This window comes from Oncorhynchus masou, unplaced genomic scaffold (genome assembly GCF_036934945.1).
Source record: "Oncorhynchus masou masou isolate Uvic2021 unplaced genomic scaffold, UVic_Omas_1.1 unplaced_scaffold_9444, whole genome shotgun sequence".
Classification (NCBI taxonomy): Eukaryota; Metazoa; Chordata; class Actinopteri; order Salmoniformes; family Salmonidae; genus Oncorhynchus; species Oncorhynchus masou.
In genome coordinates this window covers 4813-10726 of record NW_027015939.1, presented here as the reverse complement: position 1 = coordinate 10726, position 5914 = coordinate 4813, and the positions used below count along the sequence as shown (strand labels likewise).

Genomic DNA, 5914 nt, shown 5'->3' with positions numbered 1-5914 from the left:
CATTGGATGCACCCAGTAGAATTAGTTGAAATCCCATGCAGCCATCCCACTGGAATGTGGGATGTAATGACCATCTTGATTACATTGATATAAATCCCTATTATGTTGTTTAATGACTTTAAATGTGTCATTATTTCTATAAAGCCTGCACTTTCTCATTCTGAACCTTTAACATGGCTAGGATATCAGGACAGGTGTGGTTTCTTGACATTGACTACAACAGCTGCTGCTATACACATTGACAGCTCTAACATCTGCGTGCACCATTGCGCACATGTTGATTTTGTCCCCCCACACCAGACGCGATCAGGACACACATGTTGATTTTGTCCCCCACCAGGCAGCGATCAGGACACACATGTTGATTTTGGTCCATCCACACCAGGCAACGATCAGGACACACATGTTGATTTTGTTCATCCACACCAGACGCGATCAGGACACACATGTTGATTTTGTCCCCCCACACCAGGCGATCCAGGACACACATGTTGATTTTGTCCATCCACACCAGACGCGATCAGGACACACATGTTGATTTTGTCCCCCACACCAGACGCGATCAGGACACACATGTTGATTTTGTCCATCCACACCAGGCAACGATCAGGACACACATGTTGATTTTGTCCATCCCCACACCAGACGCGATCCAGGACACATGTTGATTTTGTCCATCCACACCAGGCGATCAGGACACACATGTTGATTTTGTCCCCCCACACCAGACGCGATCAGGACACACATGTTGATTTTGTCCATCCACACCAGACGCGATCAGGACACACATGTTGATTTTGTCCCCCACCAGGCGATCAGGACACACATGTTGATTTTGTCCAGGCCTTTGATCCAGGACACACATGTTGATTTTGTCCATCCACACCAGACGCGATCAGGACACACATGTTGATTTTGTCCCCCCACACCAGACGCGATCAGGACACACATGTTGATTTTGTCCATCCACACCAGACGCGATCAGGACACACATGTTGATTTTGTCCCCCCACACCAGACGCGATCAGGACACACATGTTGATTTTGTCCATCCACACCAGACGCGATCAGGACACACATGTTGATTTTTGTCCATTCACACCAGACGCGATCAAGACACGCAGGTTGATTTTGTCCCCCCACACCAGACGCGATCAGGACACACATGTTGATTTTGTCCATCCACACCAGACGCGATCAGGACACACATGTTGATTTTGTCCATCTACACCAGACACAGGACAGTTGATTTTGTCCATCCACACCAGACGAATCAGGACACACATGTTGATTTTGTCCATCCACACCAGACGCGATCCAGGACACACATGTTGATTTTGTCCCCCCACCAGATGCGATCAGGACACACATGTTGATTTTGTCATCCACACCCAGGCGATCAGGACACACATGTTGATTTTTGTCCATTCACACCAGACGCGATCAGGACACACATGTTGATTTTGTCCATCCACACCAGACGCGATCAGGACACACATGTTGATTTTGTCCCCACACCAGACGCGATCAGGACACACATGTTGATTTTGTCCATCCACACCAGACGCGATCAGGACACACATGTTGATTTTGTCCCCCCACACCAGATGCGATCAGGACACACATGTTGATTTTGTCCATCCACACCAGGACAGGACACACATGTTGATTTTTGTCCAGACGCGATCAAGACACGACCCCCCACACCAGATAGCGATCAGGACACACATATTGATTTTGTCCATCCACACCAGGCGATCAGGACACACATGTTGATTTTGTCCATCCACACCAGACGCGATCAGGACACACATGTTGATTTTGTCCCCCCACACCAGACGCGATCAGGACACACATGTTGATTTTTGTCCATTCACACCAGACGATCAAGACCACGCAGGTTGATTTTGTCCCCCCACACCAGACGCGATCAGGACACACATGTTGATTTTGTCCATCCACACCAGACGCGATCAGGACACATGTTGATTTTGTCCATCCACACCAGACGATCAGGACACACATGTTGATTTGTCCATCCACACCAGACGCGATCAGGACACACATGTTGATTTGTCCATCCACACCAGACGCGATCAGGACACATGTTGATTTTGTCCATCCACACCAGACGATCAGGACACACATGTTGATTTTGTCCATCCACACCAGACGCGATCCAGGACACATGTTGATTTTGTCCATCCACCAGACGCGATCAGGACACACATGTTGATTTTGTCCCCCCACACCAGACGCGATCCCAGGACACACATGTTGATTTTGTCCCCCCCACACCAGACGCGATCAGGACACACATGCCAGTTTTGTCCATCCACACACCAGGCGCGATCAGGACACATGTTGATTTTGTCCCCCCACACCAGGCAGCGATCCAGGACACACATGTTGATTTTGTCCATCCACACCCAGACGCGATCAGGACACATGTTGATTTTGTCCCCCCACACCAGATGCGATCAGGACATGTTGATTTTTGTCCATCCACACCAGACGCGATCAGGACACATGTTGATTTTGTCCCCCCACACCAGACGATCAGGACACACATGTTGATTTTGTCCATCCACACCAGATGCGATCAAGACCACGCAGTTGATTTTGTCCATCCACACCAGACGCGAACAGGACACGCAGGTTGATTTTGTCCCCCCACACCAGACGCGATCAGGACACACATGTTGATTTTGTCCCCCCACACCAGACGCGATCAGGACTCCCAGTTTGAAATATCAAAACAAACTCTGAACCAATTATATTAATTTGGGGACAAATTAATGAAAAGCATTACACATGTATGGCAATTTAGCTAACTTGCTTGCTTTTGCTAGCTAATTTGTCCTGGGATAATAACATTGGGTTGTTATTTTTTTTGAATAACATATATGTGTATTTTGCAACTCAGTATGCGGTATGGTCAGCATGTAATGCAGATAAATGGCCCACAAAAAAATCAATGAAAAGCTCTGCGTTTGTCCGGTAATGATTGTTACCGCTGATCGGATTGAATCCTGGCCCTTGTATAGGTTTGCTTTGTATTTTCTAAATGAACCTTTGGCAGGGATCTTTTGGCTTTTTGGGGTGTGAATACATTTTTGCTTGGAAATGTTGTACATTGTTAATATTTTTTCTTTTCAGTGGATCTTGTATTTAATGATAACACAATGTATAAGAACTGTATGCGAATTTTACAAAAATTGGTGCTTTTTAAAGAAAAATCTTGATTTTTAAAATGAATATAATCATACTGATTTCTCTGCATTTCCAAGTTGGTTCAGGGTAACACTAGTAATAAACATTTTTAAAAAGTTTGAAATAAATCAAAGAAATGTTTTGTCCCAATGCATATAAAAACAGCAATAGGATTAAAGTATATCTCAGAAACTTTAATTTTAAGTCCATGTGATACGATAGTACTCAAGGGTTACCAAGAATATCATGCTGAAACATCGTATCTATAATGAATAATAGAAAATGAGAGAAATTCCTTCTCCAATAGAGACCTGGAAATAAAGGCAGTATCAATCCCCAACATTGCAATATCATTTAGCTGTGAGTCGTTCTCAGCTGTCAGGTCCACTTGATAGCTCTGTACAAACTGACAAAGGACTCTGCCCACAAGTCTCTTTGCTGGTCTGTGTTAGCGTTGGCCAGCCGCTGGGCGGTGTACACCATGGTCAGCACAGTGCGCTCAAAGTCCTCCAGGCGCAGGTGGCCCATGTGATTGGAAAGGTCAGAGGTCAGGCGACGGATATCAGAGAGTGTTTGGGCAGGATGTCCTCGCAGATGACTTCCAGCTTTTTGGTCTTCCGCAGGAGGCCAACTCCTCGTCCTGCACAGAGAACAGAGTGTGCTCGTCTCCAAACTGCAGGCCAGCCAGCAGGATCTACACAGCACAGCCAAAAACAGTAGACTCATTACACACCCATATTTTTGGTTGCTAACTCCAGAGGATTCATACAATATTTGCTACTGTAGTTATCCAAGGAAAATGTCTCACCTCAAATAGTAAATTGACATCCTCTATGGAGTTCTGAAAAGTGGGGTTCACCATTGATGCCATCCCTCTCTTCACTCGAACAGTTGATGGGTAAAGGACTGAAAAGAGGGAGGGAGAGAAAGAGATAGATAGAATGTTATCCAACCTACTACTTTCTCTTTAACTCTTGCCCAGGGTTTCATCATGCGATGTGGACCATGTGGCTTTGAACCAGATGTATTGCATATTAAGATGAATTCCCAAGACAAGGCTAACATACAGTACACCTTGCATGCCTTGACAGGTACTGTATATAACAGGCTAGACTTTATAGCCATAATGTTCACAGACATGTGAGGACCATAGAGCACCACACGGTTCAGTTGAGAAACCTGAAATGTGTGACCTTACAAATAGCTCTGATCAGCAGACTGTAAGAAATTACCTCAGGCTTCAAAGGCAGAGAATTCAAAGCAGAGAGGCACATGGGATGAGAGAGAGAGAGAGAGGGGTAGAGAGAGAGACAGAGAGAGAGAGACAGAGAGACAGAGAGAGACAGAGAGACAACTCTCTCTGACATTATCTACCTTACTTGCTTTGGCAATGTTAACACATGTTTCCCATGCCAATAAAGCCCTTGAATTGAATTGAATTGACAGAGAGAGAGAGGAGGGAGAGAGAGAGAGAGAGAGAGAGAAAGAAGAGAGAGAGAGAGAGAGAGAGCAACTGACTTGGAGATGAGTCTAATTTTCATAAATAGACGGAGCTTACTTACCAGAGCAGCGTAGGACACTGGTTTTAAGAGTGAGTGCTAACCAGAACATGAGAGTGAGTGCTAACCAGAACATGTGACCTGGTCATAGCCGGACACTTCCCAAAGAACATTTCACCTACTCATCTTTTGAGTTATTTTCACATAGGATAAGGACCACCACTTACTGAAATCTGCTATATGACAGAGTTTCTCAACTGGCAGTCCACCGGCCAAATTTGGGCCGCGGTGTGGTTTTATTCCCCCCACCAAGGTTTTTTGTTGTTCGATTTTTATTGTTGGACATAAAAGACTATAAAAAAACAGGAAATCAGCTCAAGGGATTTTTATTCCCAGCATAATAAGTGGTGATCGTATACAAAAGAAAGCAGGGTTTGAAATGATTATGTTTTTGTCAAATATTATATCTGTTTGGGCTTCTTCCAGTGAATTTGCAGTGTACAAATTATTTGTAATTATGTTCCGGCCCCTGATCATCCCCTCAAGAAAAAATTGTCCTGCGGCTGAATCTGATTGATGATCCCTGTTCTATAACATCAAAGCTATTCATATTTCCATAAGTCCACAAATATTGTAAAGACACAAACCGGTTATGCTGAACAAGCATTGTTTCTGTACATGACAGAGGAAAAAATATAGAGGACAAAGAGAGAGAGGGATTGAGAGCATCAGTGAAGACACTTGCCAGCTGGTCAGCGCATGCTCAGAGCATGCATTCTGGTAATCCATCTGGCCCTGCTGCCTTGTGAATGTTAATCTGTTTAACGGTCTTACTCACATTGGCTACGGAGAGTGTGATCACACAGTCGTCCGGAACAGCTGCTGCTCTCATGTATGGTTCAGTGTTGCTTGCCTCGATGTGAGCATAGAAGACATTTAGCTCGTCTGGTGGGCTCAAGTCACTGGGAAGCTTGTGGCTGGGTTTCCCTTTGTAATCCATGATAGTTTAGAAGTCTTGCCACATCCGATGAGCATTAGAGCCGGCATAGAACGATTACATCTTAGTCCTGTAATGATGCTTTGCCTGTTTGATGGCTTGTCGGAGGTCATAGTGGGATATCTTGTAAGAGTCTGGATTAGTGTCCCACTACTTGAAAGCAACATCTCTAGCCTTTAGCTCAGTGCAGATATTGCCTGTAATC

At 44.9% G+C, this 5914-nt stretch overlaps 1 pseudogene; it reads right to left on the bottom strand.

The window, feature by feature from the left end:
* Positions 1-3591: 3591 nt before the first annotated feature.
* On the bottom strand, positions 3592-5712 carry LOC135538361 (protein FAM180A-like; annotated as a pseudogene).
* Positions 5713-5914: the final 202 nt, after the last annotated feature.